The following is a 21,031-nucleotide window of genomic DNA, read 5'->3' on the forward strand; positions in this document are numbered from 1 at the left end:
TTCTATCAATTTTGACCCACTAGCATTACCTAAAAATAACATTATCTGTGCATTGCACAGGCAAAATTTATTTGAATAGTAAATTGATGGAAAATGCGTGGTTGAAAAATAAGGAGAAGTTTTTGATTTACGTGTAATATTATTTTAATAAAGAATTTGTGGTTGAAAAGAAGAGAGAGAGAAATGCATTTTGAAAAAAATGGGTACCAAATGGGACCATAATAAGTACTAAAATTTTTGGACAATGAAGAAAAAATAACAACATTTCAACTTTCCACTGATTATGAATGAAAAACAGAGACCATGGAATCAACAATTTAAAAGCTATAAGCTCAATTGGAGATTTTATCATTAATTTAAGTTTGTAAAAAAATGTGAAAAAAAGAGATAAATTTTCATTTAGATAAATCTCATCTTTAGGGCATACTTAGTAATTTTGATATCACATTCGACAAATTTCAAATTCAAATGTTTAGTACTAGTCTACTAGATGAGATTCAAATATACTACAAATAAAATATTTTTATCTTTCTTCTTTTAGACCTTGTTTGATTCCCATTCTTTTCAAATAAATTTTTCTTTCTTTTTTCAAGCACACGTTCTTTAATAAAATAATAGTAAAAACAACCCAAAATTTTTTTCTTCACTTTCAACTACACATTTTCTATCAATTTACTATTTTAAAATACATTTTAGACAAAAAAAAAAAAAATGGGGCTCAAATGATCCTTAATATTGTAATACACCTTACAAGAGAAGCCATAATATAATTTTCATGATTCCGCTCTATTGGGCTTGTGTAAGTAGTCTTAGTCAAAATTCATCTCCTCTGGGAGGAGCATCATTTCAAAATTTAATGCCTCGACGATTTGATTAAGTAAAAGCAAAAAAATTGAAATAAGTTATAGTTTTAAGATAGTGCATTTCTAAAGCCTTTTAAAAAACTGCCTTTTGTTTTCAAGTGTCTTATTTTCATGTTACGTTGACGAATGATTTAAAGTAATACTATATTTTAATTTCAAAGGACTTCATATATTAAACTTTAATCAATAAGATAACTATTATTTAAAACTTTTCCTTTCACTTAAAAAAAGAGATTTTCTTGAAAAATATACCATAACTACTAGATCCAGGATTCGTAACAATGGAAATTAGCAACGGAACAAGAATCGTTGCTAACTCCAACATTATTCCGCCATGGACTGGGAACCGAATAGGTAATGATTTTTTGCTAAAAATTAAAACTGAAATATCATCAATTTCCTGTTGGTTTTGCTCTTTTCTATTGGTGTCAGATGATATCTTCTTTATCTTTATTTCTTGATTATAATGTATACTTAGCCCTTGTTTGAGCCACATTATTTTGTTTAGAATGAATTTTTGAATAATGTATTGATAGGAAATGTGTGGTTAAAAAATAAAGAAAAATTTTGAATTTACGTGTAATATTATTTTATTGAAGAATGTGTGATTGAAATTATGTCAAATCACTGTTTAAAAATATATTTTTTTGGAAAAATGTGGTCCAAACGTGCCCTTAAATATCTAGTACCGAACTTAAATTTTTTATTAAAGAAAAATTTATTTATCAGATAATTTTTGTTCTGTATTTCAACAGTCACATCAACATTGAAAAAATTGATGACACAACTTGTGCAGATTTTGATATACAAACACGGCTCAGAAACTTGAATGTCCTTAATTTACATTAAAGAATTCAATTTTTTTTTTTAAACATAAATTTATCATTAAAATGTGATGTCGTACAAACTGTGTGTGTGATATGCGGCCACCCTATTTCCATTTCATTATGGACCCTCTATTTCCATTTCATTATGGACTAGGGCTGGACACGGTCGAGAATTGAACCGAATCCGAATTTTTGGATATTTAGAAAATAGAATCGTCAAGTCCAAATTTTATTATGGAACCATTCAGGTTCGGTCCCATTTGGGTCAGTTCGGTTCCATTAGGTTCTTGGGATTCATACGAGAATTAAATTTTTCAATATTTGCAACACTACATTGATTCAAGTATTCAATTAATAATATATTCAATCTTAATTTTTACAAAATAACGTAATCCAATTTTATGTATTTTTTATGCATCTTTTTGTTGAGTTATTCATATATTTGATTGTTAAAATCATAGGAAAAAGAAGAAATCGAGCTCGCAATAATAAAAAGAAGCTTATCCGAGCTTTCAATTTGATTTCTCTAGAACTGTAGAAATGACACTAAGGTAAAATTATAGATTTGGGTAAAAATTAGGTCAATGTGATTAAATTGAGTTTGGACTGAAAATTAAAAATAGAAAAATCATATAGTGGGTTTAGACTAAATTAATTAGTCAACAAATTTATTTTAAAAAATAAAATAATTGGCTTATTTAAGATTAAAAAATTGTAGAGATTCAATTCTTATTTGGTTCACAGTTCTAGACCGAGAATGAGAATCGAAACCAAACCAAACACGTCGATTCTCGATTTAAATTCGAGTATTTAATTTAAAAAGAACCAATCTGTTCAATTCAATTTGACTCGAAACAAGTAGGTTCGAGTTGAATTGGATTTGAGAGTTTTGTCCAGTTGTATTGTGAACACTAAAAGTGGCCTGTGAAACATGGAAAGGAAGATGGTCAATGGACGGCAGTGTTGGGCTCTACATGATTGGCAGAATGGGTTACAAAGAATCTTCCAACAGTATATAATAAAATTCTAGTGGGACAGGCAACTAATCAAATGGGCCCCAAAAAATGCCAAATTAAATGCCACGTGTCAGTGCCATTGCCTTGGTTTACTAGCAATTAATTTGAATAATTTTTTCGACAAAAACTATTCCAGGACGTCATTTCATTTTGGTGATTTGGTCCATTCACTCCAAGGTTTATTTTTAATGCAGGTATGACCCCTTATCCCTTAACTATTTACGAGTCAATATCCTAATAATTTTCTTAAATAATAAACAAAAATCGAAATTGTTTACGATATATTTATGATATATGACACCTCCTGTATTGATTACAATTAGACATCGTGCTTTTCTTCACCTATATATCATTTTTCAAACCGTTATACAGTGCATTGGGAGAAGTTACGAATGGTGACCAATGAAATATCAGGTGAAATTGTTGCATTCATTCATAGTTGGAAATGTGAAATGACTTATATGCTATTTAACATTGCATTAATTCTATTTGTATAATGGCATTTATGGTAATTCAATTATAATAAAATATGGCTACAAAGTTTTTTGTCAACAGTCGCGGCATATTTAGGAGTCAACATATGCGGCTCCTCCCATGCACTGTGCAATGGTCTGAAAAGCAAAAAAATTGGGAAGAAAAGTACAACCAGGCACGAGTGGAGTATGGGATCACATGTTAACATTTCAATGTTTTTCATACACGGAGTTGAGGCATTCAATCCAGCTGGAGGTTAGATACAAACTTTATTCAAACTTCAATCATTAGAGCAATGACTTCTCTTAGGGTTTTAGCTTTGCTAGTGTGGACTCAATGGCACCCTTACCAAGTAGGTAAACTTCTCACCTCTCAATCTCTTTATTCATATGTCCACGAGGAACATGACATCTCTCCGTGTGTTGTGTGTCTACAATTATTTCTATTTTCAGATTTGGATTTCACCGTTTTTCTTCTATTAATTCAACTTTTGCTTTACAAAGAAATAAAGAAAGTGTGATAAATGCCAAGTAATCATGCTTTTCATGTTTATTTCTAGAAGCGCGCGCACATATACTAGAGATTTTGAATAAGAAAGTGCTACAAATTTTACAACTTTGAGAAAAAGTCTATAGTTAAAAATGAAACACCTAACATGGCGACTCCAATTTTAGCACTATAAATTGGAGATTTTGAAACCTTGTTTATACATAAAAAAAAAAAAAAAAGTAAGACTTGGTGGCTTAGTAATTAAGAAAGATGGGAATTAAGTTACTGGTAATGTTAGTGATGATGGTGCTTTCATTACTAAATGGATGGTATTGTTTAGGGTGTTGGGAGGAAGAGAGGGTTGGTCGTCTGAACCTCAAAGCAAATATAAACTTCCCAGATGGAGTATCGCTGCCTTCATGGATGGATAATGAGATCCCAACTGGTTGTTGTCAATGGCAACAAGTTGAATGTAACAACACCAGTGCGCGAGTAATCCAACTTATTCTTGAATTCATTAGGGAGTGGAAATTAGGAGATTGATATTTTAATGCCTCTCTATTTCATCCTTTTTGAAGAGCTCAGAAATCTCTCTTTAAAGAGTAATAATTTAGTAGGACGGATTGAGAATCAAGGTATGCTATCATCTCTTCTTAATTAGGCAGCCAACTGATTCAATTTTATCATTCCTATTTTCTTTAGTTTTATAAATTTTTTTCTTTGAGTGATAATATATATATATTGCCACTTAAAGAAAAAACTTATAAAACTAAGGAAAATAGGAATAATAAAATTGAATCAGTTGACTGCCTAATTAAAAAGAGATGATAGTGTACCTTCATTCTCAGTCCATCCTACTAAATTATTCCCCCTTCAAGAGAGATTTCTGAGCTCTTCAAATGGAAGAAATAGAGAGGCATTAAAATACCAATCTCCTAATTTTTACTCCCTATGAATTCAAGATTAAGTTGGATTACTAGCGCAATGGTGTTGCTGCATTCAACTCCTTGCCATTGACAACAGTCAGTTGTAGTCTCATTATCCATCCACGAAGGCAGCGATGCTCCATCTGGAAAATTCATATTTGCTTTGAGGTTTAGAAGAGCAACCCTTTCTTCTTCCCAACACCCTAAACAATACCATCCGTTTAGAAATGAAAGCGCAATCATCACTAACATTACCAGTAACTTAATTCCCATCTTTCTTAACTACTAAGTCACTAAGTCTTACTTTTTTATGTATAAACAAGGTTGCAAAATCTCCAATTTATAGTTCTAAAAGTGGAGTTGCCATGTTAGGTGTTTAATTTTTAATCATAGACTTTTTCTCAAAGTTGTAAAATTCGTAGCACCTTCTCATTGTCTAATGGATTAATTGAAATTTGCCCATCTTTATTAACTCTCAACACACTAAATGAACAGAACTGTTTCTTTTTTTTTTCTTTTTTCTTGGGGGGGGGGTGGGGGGGGGGGGATTGGAACAAAATGTTCTTATCATTTGCTTGTTTTGTCGAAGTTGGCCTTATTGTTTTAATTTTCGCAATGAAGTCCCTGAAATCTATCAAATCTTGTGCAAATTTATCAAACAATTAACATCCCTTTTTCTTCAAGACAACTTTTTCTTTTTTCTGCTTTCGTAATAGTATCACTGACAAATAACAATAAACTGAATAATATGTTACACCTTTTTGACAAAATGTGATTCAAAATATATGCAAAAAATGTTAAGAAAATCTCTCTCTCTCTCTCTCTCTCTCACACACACACAGAGGTAGGTGTGTTTTGATTTGTTAAGAAAACAAATAAAAATAATAATTTATCTCTTTACTGAAAAATCTAAAATAATTTATGATATATTTGAAAATTCCAAGTGGATGAATAAGAATCTTGAAAAAGTTTTTCGTTTGTCTATAATGATAGACAAACCCATCTATATTATAGAAAATATTCTATCGAATTCGAACATGAACTTTATTTACATTAGGATTCACTATTTTTATATTATCGATGCTTCGTAATTTTATTTCAGTATATCAATTTATATATGTATGTGTGTGCAAGCTCGCACGCTTTTCTACAAATAAACACGGGAAGCATGATCACTTGGTATTTATCACACTTTCTTTTTGTCTTTATAAAGCAAAAGTTGAATTGAAATAGAAGAAAAACAGTGAAATTCAAATCTGAAATTAGATATAATTGTAGTCACGCAAACACAAACACAAACACGGAGAGTCATGTTCCTCGTGGACATATGAATAATGAGATTGAGAGGAGAGAAGTTTACCTCCTTGGAAAGAGTTCCATTGAGTCCACACTAGCAAAGATTAAACCTTCATAGAAGTCATTACCCTAATGATTGAAGTTTGAATAAAGTTTGCATCCAACCTCCAGTTGGTTTAAATGCCTCAACTCTGTGCATGAAAAACATTGATATGTTAGAATGTGATTCTCTGTCTAGTCGTGTTCTTCTTCCCATTGTTGTTGCTTTTTAGACAGTTGCACAGTGCAGGGAGAAGCCACATTTGTTGACTCCTAAACATCAACCGTAATTGTTGACAAAAAAAACCCTGCAGCCATATTTTATTATAATTGAATTACCATAGACGCCATTCCACAAATAGAATTAATGCAATGTTAAACGGCACATAAGTCATTCCACATTTCAACTATGAATGAATGCGACAATTGTGGCTAATATTTCATTGGTCAACATCTGTGATTCTCCCAATGCAGTGTATAATGGTCTGAAAAGCGATATACAGGAACAGGGACGGATCCAAGATTGGATCCACGATCGGGCTACAAAATTTCAAGCCGGGCTACTACGTGGAAAAAAAAATTTTTACACATAAAAAACTGATTTTTTACCCCAAAAAAATAAAAAATACCTTAAAAAAAAATTCTTGGACCTGGGGGGGGGCTACAGCCCAACCCAACCCCCCCATATCCGTCTCTGTATAGGAGAAGAGAAGTGCGACCAAACAGATTAACATGTCTAATTGTAATCAATACAATAAGTGTCATATATCATAAACGGTCTCGATTGTTGTTTATTGTTTAAGAAAATTATCGAGATATTAACTGTTAGGAATTTTGCGTTCTTTTGTGTAGTTGTGTGAAAGTGGCCAATCAATCAAACAAAAAATAGTAAAGAACACCAAATCTTGGTCACCAAGTTCGGCCAAATGCCTAATCTGGGGGGCTCAGAGGCAAGCCCGTTCACTATGTGCAAAGTAACCCTTCAAGAGACAGTGAAAACAATGAAAAAACCACAGACATCGGGTTTGATCATTGATCCAAAGGATCTCACACAAATCAACCCTTAATCAACCAAAGCACAAACACTCAAACTGCCGACCAAAACCAGACACAACAAATGGCCAAAACAACCGGCCAAAGTTACTGTAGCAGGAAGGCTTTCACATCACACTTCTAAATATACAATGATTCTATGAAAAACCACAAGAATCAAAAACCCAAAAGAAGAAGGAGATGAAGTTTTCTCGAAGAGAACTCAAAGCCCAGAGAGAGAAAAATTTTGAAGTCAAAAACGTGTATCACTGAAAAGCCAATGGACCATCCCTTGATAAACACAATTGAAAAATCAGATTGCATTTCAACCATAGATCTGTTATGGATGGCCAGGATGTGTTTCAAAGAAGCACAACTCGCGTGAAGCTTGACTGGCCAATTGGGGGTTGCCAATTGGGCCATCCACTTCCAAAAGACCCATTTGCCCTTAATATAGTTGTCAATGAATTGAGAAACACGTTTTTACATTAACTCGTAAAAAGTAAATAGTTAAGGGATAAGGGGTCAAACTTGCATTGAAAAAATAAACTTTGGAGTGAATCGACCAAAATGAAATGACGACGTGGAATAGTTTCTGTCTACTTAAAAAATTATTGAAATTAATTGATAGAAAACTAAGACAATGGCACTGACAGGAGGCATTTAATTTGGCATTTTTCTTTGGCCCATTTGATTAGTTGCCTGTCCTACTAGAATTTTATTATAGATTGTTAGAAGATTCTTTGTAACCCAGCCCAAAACTACCGTCCATTGACCGTCTTCCTACCTACTCGTCTTCCTACTGCCGTCCATTACCGTCTTCCTTGCCATGGTTCACAAGCTGCTTTCATAGTCCGTAACAGAATCGAACCTGATCCGATCCAACTCTATATGAATTAAATCGAATTGAGTAGTTCTTTTTAAATTAAATATTCGAATAAATATCTAAACTTAGAACTGACGTGTTCGATATAAAAATCGAATCTTCATAATTTTTTTAATTTATTTATCTTAAATAAGCCAAATTACTTTATTTTTTAAAAAAAAATAAAAAAATAAAATTGTGAACTAATTAACTTAATCCAAATCCAAAATATGATTTTCCCATATCTAATTTTCAGCTCAAACCCATTTAATCAAATTGATCTAATTTTTACCCAAATCTATAATTCTATCTAGTAATCTTTCCAGAGTTCTGAAGAAATCGAATTGAAAGCTCAGCGACGCGTCTTTTTATTATTATGAACTCACTATCTTCTTTTTCCTGTGATTCTAACAACCAAATTTATGAATAACTTAACAATGAGAGGAGCAACATAAAATTGGACTACGTTATTTTGTAATAGTTAAGATTAAATATAATATTAGTTGATTTAATGTAACATTGTAAATATTAAAAAATTCAATTATTGTATAGATCCAAGGAACCATACCCGAATGATTCCATAATTAAATTTGGACCCAATGGTTCTATTTACAAATGTCTGAAAATTCGGGTTTGATTATGTTCTTGACTATATCTAGCCCTAGTCAGTAATGAAATAGAAATATAGTGGTCGCCTATCACACAGTTTGTACATCACATTTTAATGTAACGGATAAATTTACGTTTAAAAAAAATAAAATTGAATTCGATATTGTAAATTAAGGACTTTCAAATTTCTGAGTCGTGTTTGTACATCAAAATCTACACAAGTTGTGTCATCAATTTTTCAGTGATGTTGTGACTGTTGAAATGGGTTTTGCTACACCAACATAAGGGTTGACTTAGGGAATGATCAAACACACAAATGGAAGGTCAGCATTTTTTAATTCACGCAGGACGCACGTGCAAAATTTGAAGTCGATCACCCCTTCTGTCAACTAATTCAGTCACTTTAGCTTAATCCCTATTGAAATATTGAACAAAAATTACCTGATAAATAAATTTTTTCTTGAATAGAAAATTTAAGTTCGTTACTAGATATTCAAATGTATGTTATAATCAAGAAATAAAGATAAAGACTTTACCCAAAATTTATATATATATATATATATGAAATGTGTGATTAAAATTAATTTGTTACTTTAAATTTCTATAACATAACAAGGACTTAATTAATTAGTAAATACATAGAATATTTGTCGGGTTTTATTATAACATCTGACACCAATAGAAAAAGAGCAAAACCAACAGGAAATTGATTGCTAATGCTATCTGATATTTCAATTTTCATTTTTAGCAAAAAAATCATTACCTATTTGGTTCCCAGTCCACAGCGGAACATGTCGGAGTTAGCAACGGTTCTTATTCCGTTGCTAATTTCCATTGTTATTATTCCTGATTCTACTAGTGATAGTATATTTTCAAGAAAATATATTTTTAAGTAAAAGGATAAGTTTTAAATAATAATTATTATATTGATTAAAGTTTAAAATATGAAGTCCTTTGACAATAAAATGAGCATTACTTTAAATCATTCGTCATTGTAACATGAAAATATGACACTTGACTATGCATATAACAAAAGACAATGTTTTAAAAAGCTTCAGAGATGCACTATCCCCACCCCCAGAGGATATGAATTTTGACTGAGACAACTTACACGAGCCCAATAGACCGGAATCATGAAAATTATATTATGGCTTCTCTTGTAAGGTGTATAACAATATTAAAGAAGGAAGATAAAAATATTTTATTTGTAGTATATTCGAATATTATCTAGTACCAAACATTTGAATTAGAAATTTGTCGAATGCGATATCAAAATTACTAAGTATGCCCTGGAGATCAGATTTAAATGAAAAATTATCTCTCTTTTTTCACATTTTTTTTAACAAACAACTTAAATTAATGATAAAATCTCCAATTGAGCTTCTGTTGACTCCTTGGACTCTGTTTTTCATTCCTAATCAGTGAGAAGTTGAAAATCTGTTTGTTTTTTTTTTTTTTTTCGCTTCACTGTCCAAAAATTCTTGCACTTATTGTATGTTTCAAATAAGCATTTTTGCTTGAAATTTATGTTGTTTCTATATTTTAAAACTATATCCAACCATTTTAACCTTTTTCTCGCAAACAGAATCTATTTGATAAGGTTAAAATGGTTGTTTGATCTATACTTTTAACGGAGAAAAGTAGTAAGTTTCTTAATTTAGACTTTGGCCATTAAAAGAGAACTATTTTGAGAAATTGCTTATCTTAAAATGCAAAAAGAAAAGTTAAAATTATTATAATAAAGCGAATTTTATTTCTCAAAGAGTTCATTCTTTTGATGATCATATGATCTATCGAAGAATAACCACAATTTAAAGTATATTGAACTTAATGTCATCTTAATTTTTCTGCTTGAAAAGTTTTATCAAAATCTCATATGCTTGAAATAAGAAAGCTGACTAAGAGATGACAAATGTTGCAATAAGATGAATTGTTACTCGGATCAAGGGCCTCCAAAATTCTCAACCTTGACTATCTATTGAAAGTGATGAAGCAACTGAATGGATGGAATAACTATGCCAACAAATTGATGTGTTGAAGTTAAAAGATTTTCTATCTTGATAATTTGACAACCACACAGATGCAATGGGAACAAATTGGCGAAAAATGACTCCGACGATGACCAATGCCTTTTCGTCCTTTTAATACCAAGCAAGAATTGGATGGTGACAGTGAAATATAACAATGACAGTGATAACATATCACCTTTTTATGATGTTATTGTAATTGATAAATTCTCAGATATATAGATGATGAAAGTTACGATGGCTTTCCAATGTGGGATGAGAAACCTAATTAAGTGGTCTGAAAAATCCTACATTAAAGGCTAAAGCTGTTGAATTTCGTACGGTAGTTTTGAAAATTTGTTTGGTGAAGTTGTTTACTTCTATAACCAATCAAAAATTCCACTTCCGTCGTTCTCTAATCTAGAAGTTTGGAATAATGTTGATTAGTTTGCCCAGATAGTTTAATAATGAAAGTTTTTTCTTAATTTTAGATTTCAAAGATTACAAATTTTGGACTTCAGTTCTGGCTGTATTGACATGTTAACAATTTCATTTTTTGTAAGTTTCTCTTCAACGAATTATACTTACGCCATCAATATCAATTGAAAATCGTACAGTATGGAAAAAAAATCTCCTGTGCAAGAGAGAGAGACCACATTCTTTTAGATTATGATTATGAAAAAGCTCTTTTCATTTCCAGTTGTACAGTAGAAATTGCTAAATTTTCAGCTTAACTTTTTATATATGTTACATAACACATAACAATTCTCATCACGTTATTGTTGACACGCTAAAAGTGCAGTCCATATGGAATAGCCCAAAGAATGAAGCTCAACTCGGCAATTCAGGATAAAGGCCCAAATAGGGTTATTAATGAATGCAGTCGAAGTCCACGAATGTGGTAACACCATCGCCCAAACTTACAAGACGCCCAAGATTTGAGCGAATGAAATGCCTTACAGTCGCCCAGGGTTATGACCCTGTTCTCGCCTAAACTATCGAATCGCCCAGGATCTTAGCAAACATAAGATGTTATGGTTATCCAAAAGTGCAGTTATCGAAACAGTTATTAAGTAATTTTATCACGTTCCACGATTTAAGGATGTTCAGTTGAAGATGGTTGAACGACAAAAAGTAGTGGCAGCAGTTAGAGACGACAGTTCCACGATAAGTTGGCCACTATGAAGAAAGTGGGCAGTTATAAAGCAATTAAGCGGTTTCTAAGCGGTTGATTACGAAGAGATCATAAAGGGAATATAAAAGGAAGAAAAGACATAGAGCAAAGGACCCCGAATCAAACACTCTCAAATAGAGAATATGTAATTTCAATTTCTTAGTTTAGATTTAAACATTTCTTTTCAATACTCGTGTGCTTGCGCGCCTTGAAGGCATTCTATTTAGTTCCAATTGTAAAATCATCGCCAATAAAACACCCATTTTTGGGACTTTGTCTCAAGAGGCTTGTTCCTTACACAATCGTCTAATCTCTTTTTAATTGTTAGCGACCACCCGCACGAAACAATTTGGCACGCCCAGTGAGACATTGGTGTTTGGTGTTGAAGATACAAAAGGTGAAACAATATACCTCAGAAATCCGATAAGGAAGCAGCAAGTCAGGGAGGAGTCCAGTCTGTGATCGAGGGATATGAGGAGCAACATAGCTCTCCACGAACAGATGGATAGAATCAGAGCAATCATAGTCGTTTTGAACCAATGACAGAGTTGAGTCCTCGAACCATGCGTGCATTACTCGGAGAACTCACACAAGATGTCGTTGAACAGGTAAATCTACGAAATATTCATAATATGGAAAGATTTACCCAGAATGGGAATGCACATTATGACAACATGACCAAACAACTGAATACTTTGAACGAAATAATGAATAAATTAGTAGGCCAAATTTGTCAGCCAGTTGTGCCTCTTACAAATCACTTTCAAACTAGAACAATTGTGGGACATAATCCCCCAGTCCTAAGTTTAAATCAAGGGGTAGAACCACCTTTTGACCCCTCTACTTCAAACCAAGGGGTGGTGTAATACCAAATCAGAATAGTGGCATTGATACACCTAACTTGGGGGTAATCTAAATGTAAGAGATAATGTCCTAAATATTGGGCAGAATACCCCACGTGTTAATGATGGAAAAAATGTTCAGGCTAATGGTAACAATGGCCCAAATCATGGCAACTTTGTTGCCAACCAAGGACCAAACATCAGGCCTCAAGTAAATCAACCGGTCAACCAACCTGTAGGAATTTCATATGACCCCAACGTCATGTTGAGGAATCAGATTATGGAAATCGTATAGGACTAGATGACTTTTGGAGTATGTCCTGTCATTAGGTCGACTTACACAAAGCCATATCCTGATTGGGTAGACCAAGCATATCCATGGCCTAGGGGGTATAAAGTACCAAAATTCTCACTGTTTACCGGTTTAGGAGAGGTGTCTACTCTAGAACACATAGGGTGATTCACACTACAAAGTGGTGACGTAACTGATTACCATAAAATGAGGCTGTTCCCTAGTTCATTAACAGGAGTAGCCTTCTCCTGGTTCATCAATTTGCCAGCAAACTCTGTCCAAACATGGCAAGAATTGGAGCAATTGTTCCATGCTCAGTTTTATAAGACTGAGTCTGAAGTTACTTTGGTCGATTTGGCGAATCTACGTCGAATGTCAAACGAATGGGCAGAAGTTTTCCTTCAAAGGTTCAAGACGGTAAGAAGTAAATGTTTTGTACCTTTGCCCGAAAAGAAGTTTGTCAAAATCGTTCAAGGTTGCTTAAGCTTTGATTTGAAAAAGAAATTTCAAGACAAGGAATTTCCTGATCTTTTTCAATTGAGCGCGAACGTGATTAGGTATGAACGATTAATAAGAGAAGAAGAACAAATGAAAAATTCTAGCAAGGGGATTTATTATAGAGATCCAAATTTTGATGTTCTTACCATTAATGACGAGTATTACGATCAAACCGAAATGTGTTTGGCCGAATTATTTAAAGGAGACACATATACTTGTCCTATAATGGCTAAGCCTAGACCGTCGGATAAGGATGAGCCTATAAAAGATGAAAACATAAAGGCTAGAACGTTCTCGTTCGATGTAACCAAAGCTGACCTTATATTTGATAAATTATATAAGGATAAGCAGATAAAGTTGAGCGATAAGCATAAATTGCCAAGCCCTGAACAAGTTAAGGGTAAAAAATATTGTAAGTGGCATAATGCATGGTCACATTTGACTAACAACTGTTTGGTTTTTCGTCATGTATTACAGGATGCCATTAAATCAGGACGAATTACGTTCGAGGATAAGAGGAAGATGGCAGTGGATGAAAATCCTTTTCCACAGCCACTTGGAGTGAACATGGTGACGTCTGGTTTCAAAAATAAATTGCCAAAATTCAACTTGATTATAGATGATGGAGAAGAAGACCCTAGACCACATCCCAGTGTCTTTGAACGTATCAAAGGGAAAGAGCCCAAAAAGGACGAAGACGTCCTATTTGCAAGATGCAAAAAAAAGTGAGTGCAAATGCGCAGAAACCAGGGATATGGCAGCATCACCATTGCCCTAGTTTTTTCCCAAACGCTTAGCCTGGTAGAGGGCGGGGTACATCGTTCTATAAGGGACCGCCTTTTGGGAGGCAGTTCAGGCCAGTAAATAATGGGAGAACATTCAAACCGCAACCTCGCCAATCAAATGTATGGCATTCGTTCCAGTATAAGGCTGGAAGGGTGATACTTTTTAACGAGATGACTATAACCCAATAAAGGCATTTTCAACGAAACTACGGGCGAATGATGAGGCAACAACAGGGAATGCTGTGTCCTAAGGCACCTAGACTACTCGAGGCAGCCAATCAAAATGTTTTCAAAGACAGTGAAGAGACTGGTACAGGCGAACCTATGGAAGAATTGCCAGAGACTTCTTCTGGGAGGTCGAAGTTTGAGCGAGACAGAAGGGATGGAGAAGATCCAGATCAACCCCTTACTATTCAATTTGGTATGTTACTTCCTGTCATGGCTAATAACTATTTACTAGCCAATGAGTTCAAGAATAAAGAGAAAGGAGAAGAAGAAAATGAGGATAACGAAGAGGAAGCATGTATGCTGGAATATGAAGAAGGCCAAACTTCTAGAAAGGCCTACATTGGTGAAGAAGATGATGGTATGACAGACATCGAGAAGAAATCGATCTGGAAGCGGAAAGGAGAAGAAGAGGAGTATCGTACAATACTCTGTTGAAGCAACTATATCGAGAGGGAGTTCATGAAGTAGACTTATTGGAAGAACCATCTGGGCGTTCTTTCGATTATTACGTGCTGTACGGGATGCCCAAAAGAAAGAAGAGAGTGCCTCACTCTGAAAAGTATGGATCACCTCCAAAAATAATGCATCCTCCCACAGGTTGGGTAACTGAAGAAGAAGCATTAGAAAACAGTAAAAAGGAAATTCATGAGGCAGAGGCTCAGTGTGATATGCTAGACGTTGACTTATCACAAAAGGGTAACTCGACAGAGGACAAGCAGGAAGTGGAAATAGATGCTGTCGAAAAGGTTATTTTTAAGCGACCAGCCATTAAATTGACCAAGCACTTGAGGCCATTGTACATTAAAGCTCTAGTTAACGGCATACATGTGGCAAAAGTGCTTGTCGATAATGGAACAGCTATAAACACCATTCTATCTAGGATGATGAGGAAATTCGCAAAGACAGAAGGTGATATGATCCCAACGGAAGTCATCCTGACAAGTTTCAATGGAGGAGCAACTTCAACTAAAGGGGTTATGTCATTGGACATAACTATAGGAACAACTATTAGGACCACGGTCTTCTTTGTAATAAATGGTCCCACTAGTTACAAAGTGTTATTAGGAAGAGATTGGATACACGGAAGCCGCTGTATACCCTCATCGCTCCATCAATGCCTGATTTTTTGGAATGACAAAGGTGAAGCAGAAGTGGTGCAGGCCGATCATAGACCTTTTGTCGCAGAAGCAAACTCAGTAGAAAGGTTCATGTACGAAGGAAATTATGGACCTATCAGAGTAGTCCAAGGTGGAAAAGAAACTCAAATTGTCGCGCAGAGTGAATAGCCGTTTTCGGTGGATACACTCACTGAAATATTCAGTCAGATGAGGCCAAACATAGTGGCCCTAGAAGCGCCAGTAATTGGCAAAAAAGTAATCAAGGAGTTTTAAATGAGTTGTAAGCAACAAAGGTAAATTGTCGATATTCAGGCCTTCAAAGCCAAATTAATGGCTTTCAATAAAGAATGCAAGGACAAGACGAAAGAAGAAGTAGCCTTGAAAGCACTGAGAGACAAATTGGCAGTGTTCGAGTTGGAACAAAGTATTGGCCGAGAAGTCAACAAGGTGGATTGTTTAGAAGAAAAAGTGCCTACAAGGGAACTGGACGATGAAGTGATAAGGATTGCCAAGCCTGGATACGCTCAAGTACAAGACCCCCTGATTAAAGTAAATATTGACAATAAAGGAGAAGATCGCCCAACGTTCATCAGTCAAATGCTCGATCAAGAGGTTAGTGATAAATTAATCGCTTTATCAAAGGAGTACAAAGATTGTTTTGCTTGGGAATATGAACATATTTCTGGTTTAGATAGAGATTTGGTGAAACATAGATTACCAACCAAGCCTAATTTTAAACCTCATTGGCAACCTCCTAGGCATTTCGCTTCTAATGTACTCCCTGAAATTAAGGAAGAGATAGAGCGATTATTAAAAGTAGGCTTTATTAGAACGGCCAGATATGTAGAATAGTTGTCCAATATCGTGTCGGTATTGAAAATGTGAATGGGTAGTTATGCCTTTCAGCCTGAAAAATGTAGGAGCAACTTATCAAAGGGCAATGAATTTGATTTTTCATGATATGATAAGCAAGTTTGTTGAAGTGTATGTAGATAATATAGTGGTTAAATCCATTAAAGAAGAGGACCATTTTGAACAATTAAGATGTTTATTTGAGCGAATGAAACAATATAAACTAAAATTAAATCCCTTGAAATGTGCATTTGGTATTAATGCAGGAAATCTTCTTAGTTTCTTAGTACACAAAAGGGGGACTGAACTTGATAAAAATAAAACGAAGGCCATTCTAGAGACCAAATCACCTCGTAACAAAAAAGAATTACAAAGGTTTCTAGGCCAAGTAAACTTTTTAAGATGCTTTATTTCTAACTGTGCAGGTCGAACTAAAGCTTTTTCGCCACTTTTAAAGTTGAAAAATCAGGACGAATTCGTCTGGAAAGAAGAGCATCAAAAGACTTTTGAAAGTTTAAAGACATATTTATCAAGTCCACCAATGTTGGTGTCACCAATTCTAGGACGGCCAATGAAAGTGTATATATCGGCTGAAAAAGAATCAATAGCTGAAATGGTCGTGCAGGAAGACCAATTTGGTGAAGAAATGGCGATTTACTATTTGAGTAGACGGTTAACAAAATGTGAATGTTATTATTCTGTCATTGAAAAATTATGTCTTACATTGTATTTCACATGTACAAAATTAAGGGCTTATTTACGGCCCGTAATCATTTATTTAATTTCTAAAGTAAATTTGGTTAAGTATATATTCTCTCACCCTATTTTGCACCAAAGGATAGGCCTTTGGACATTAGTTTTATTAGAATTCGAAGTACAATATATACCCCAAAAGGCAGTCAAAAATCAGGTTTTGGCTAACTTTCTGGCCGATCATCCATGCCTTGATATGCCTGAAAAAATTGAGTTAGAGATCAATTCATTCGAATTAAAACCTTGGATTTTATATTTCGATGGATCGAAAACCTCTAAAGGTGCAGGAGTAGGAGTAGCATTGATAAATCCTTTAGAGATTTGTTACAAGTTCGCATTCACTTTGGATAGGGATTTGTTACAAGTTCGCACTCACTTTGGACAGAACGTGCACCAATAATCAGGTCGAATACGAAGCCTTAATCGTAGGCCTAGAATTAATGATAGATATGGGGGTAAAGAATGTGATCGTTAGAGGCGATTCTCAATTGGTAATTCACCAATTGATTGGTGATTTTAAATGCCAAAGTGATTCCATTATAAGTCAGTATGAAATCGCCCAAGAGTTGTTGGAAAAATTCGACCAAATAGAATTTCAATGTGTTAATAGGATATATAATGACGTAGCAAACGAATTGGCCCAGATGGCTTCAGGGTACTCAAAGGTTTTAAATTGGAAGTCTACTTATGAGTATGGAACAATATTGCCCGTGGTCCAAAGAAGGGCGAGAACGATTAAAATTCATTGCATACAAGATGGAGATGCAATAGATTGGAGGGCAGATATTAAAAGGTTCCTTAAAGAACCTAATATAGGAAATAGTAAAAAAATGAAGTTGCGTTTGCTAAACTATACACTAATAGATGAAGAGTTGTTTAAGAAACGCTCTGATGGTATATTGCTAAAATGTGTAAGTTTGCAAGAAGCCAGGACGATCATGGCTGAAGTGCACGAAGGGATATGTGGAGCTCATCAAGCTGGCCAAAGGATGAGATGGTTAATTATCAGGAATGGATATTTTTTGCCAAAGATGAGAGAATCATGCGTTCAGTTATGCAAAGAGTTGTCTAACATGCCAAAAGCATGGTCCAATACAAAGGGCGCCAGCATGAGAGATGACAGCTATTATCAAACATTGGCCGTTTAAGGGTTGGGCGATAGACCTGATAGGGAAGATTCATCCCCCATCGTCCAAGCAACATACCTTTGTTATAGTTGCAACTGATTATTTCACTAAGTGGGTAGAAGCGATACCTTTAAAGGAGATCACCCAAAAGAATGTCATAGAATTTATCCGTGATCACATTATTTATAGATTTGGAATTTCACAAACTTTAATGGTAGATCACGGAACATCTTTAAATGGGGATCAAGTGAATAAATTTTTGAGCGAGTTTGGAGTTAAATTAGTGAACTCCACACTATATTACACTCAATCCAACGGACAAACAGAATCTTCTAATAAGATTCTAAAAAATATCATAAGAAAAATGATAGATGAAAATGTCAGATATTGGAACGAATGTCTAAACAAGGCCTTATGGGCTTATAAGATGTCACCTCGATCAAGTACCAAAATTACTCCTTTCCAACTTACTTATGGATAGGAGGCCATTTTGTCTATGGAAATCAACGTACAATCGATCAGAGTGTGTTTGTAACATAAGTTAAGTGGTGATGAGTATACCGAATCACTAGTTCAAAACTTATTGGAGTTGGACGAGTTAAAGTTGGACGTTCTAGATAGATTGCAAGTTCAAAAACGAAGAATGGCTAAATTTTATAATAAAAAAGTTATAGCCAAGTCGTTCAGCCTGAGCGAATTGGTTTGGAAAACAATACTCCATTTGGATAACAAAGATCCAAAGTATGACTAGTGGTCGCCCAATTGGGAAGGACCATATAAAGTAAATAATGTGTTGCCTAATGGAGCCTATCATTTGGAAGATTTAGACGGCACCAAGCACATGAGGTTCGTTAATGGCAAATATTTAAAAAAATATGTTCCTTCCTTATGGAAAAGTGAACAAATAAAAGCGTAATCAAATTACGTTGAACGATCGTAGATAAAAAAAGGTCAGAGCGAAATACGTTCAAATAAATTCATTTATTATCAAACGTTCATTACAAAATTGCAAAATAAAAAATAGTAAATGCTTTATAAGCTACAATTAAGAGCAAACTAATCTCCCGGTCGATCGCCGAGTAAGAGGGTGAACTGGCCTGGATTGCCATCCTGATCGCACTGCTGCAAAGGTAAGCAGAAAGGCCGACAAGTACTCTCAGCAAGCAGAAAGGAAGAAGCACCCTCACATCGCCTTCCTAAATGCATCGCTGCAATAACGGGTAAGGAGGTTGAGAAGCACTCTCGGCAAGCAAGGAGATGATGGGACGAACTGCTTGTAAGGAACATGGAGACGATGGGAAGAACTTTGTTGGCCAAAGAATATTTCCTATATCTCCCATACCAAGAGTAACATAAAAAAAGATAGCAAAATGAGCGGATCAAATGATCCATTTCCATGGAAGACGAAGATTTTGGATCGATTGTCAAAATGCCAAACAATGGCAGCAAATTGGTTTTGAAGAAGAGAATGGAAATGAAAATGACAAGTGTGAAATATAAGTGCATTTATAGAGGCGTGAAGGTGAAGAGACAGAATATGAACAGCCACATTCGTGCCTAGTAACTAGAATCAAATGGCCCGAAATCTTGGGAAAAGAGACAGAAATACCAAGAGAAAATGTGCGTGAATTTTAACATAAAGCAATTAAGTATTTTGGGAATTGACGATTAAAGACAACGTCAATAAATACATAAGAAGACAAATTAATCTTTCATTAATGATAATGGCTGCTGGTATGTTCAGAATTACCAATGGACATCAGTACGAGGTTACAATGGGAAAGTTAATATGAAGTTACAAAAAGAAAAGTTAAGGCATTAAATGTCTTAATTACAATTCGCCTCAGACTGAACGAATTCTTTCCCTAAGTCTCCCCCAATCCTCGCTTTGCTGAGAAGAAGTGACATTCAATTCAGCCACAAAATCATCATCAACCTCCAGCTTCTTGTACTGCTCGACCAAAGACTTGGTTCGCTCAATTCCTTGGGAGGCATTGCATTTTTTAGCAGCCATTCTCGCCTTGCAGTCGTCCATCCTTGCTTGAAGCTCCTTCATCTGTGCAGCCAAACTAGTCATCAAAAAGTCTTCAATCATGATTTCAGAAGAGATTTCTTTCAATTCGTCCTCAGCTTTGTTGATCTCCAGAAGCAAAGACTCTCTTTCAGATACAGCGCGAAGATATTGAGTACTTTTGGCCTTCAGTTCAACATTTTTGGCCAGCAAGAAGAGAATCTCTGAATGGACAACTTTCAACGTCGCTTTAAAATTAGCAGAAAGATTGAGCGACGGAAGTGTCAGTGCTTGCGCCAACTTCGTACTCAAATGCTCACGCTTATCCTTATATTTTGCAGTACTAGCCTGACCGATATCCATATCCATAAATGACACATACTCAAATATCAACTGCTTGAGGAACTTTATATCTTCCTCTGAAGAAGTAGAAGGACGACTGGTTGAAGCAGGGCGAGACGTCTTGACTTTCCCCCAGGAAGTGAACAAGTCCTGGATGGAACGCACAATCTTATCAGCATCATGCAAAGAAAATTGCCAACATTGAAGATTTTCACTACAATAAACAAAGTGGAAGTAAAAGTGAAGCAAAGATTACCTCATCAGCAATCTTGGGAGGTGGCATATCCCCAGCCAAGTTTACCACTTGTGGCTCCACCACTTGTGAGGACTTCCCATTGTCTGGGCGAGAAGACTTTGCCACAACGGGCAAACCCATGGGAGTATCTGTAGAATTCAAAAGCAACAAATCAAAAACCAATAGCACAAGCAAAGGTAAAACATCAAAAAATATATTACCTTCTGGTTCGACGTTTGGGGGGTTGATGCCCTGGGAAGAAGGTGGCTCATCCATTGGTTGTGATGAGGATTCCAGGACTGAAGGTTTCTCTTTAAGCGTAGTCCCTTCAT

Source organism: Olea europaea, chromosome 13 (genome assembly GCF_002742605.1).
Source record: "Olea europaea var. sylvestris chromosome 13, O_europaea_v1, whole genome shotgun sequence".
NCBI lineage: Eukaryota > Viridiplantae > Streptophyta > Magnoliopsida > Lamiales > Oleaceae > Olea > Olea europaea.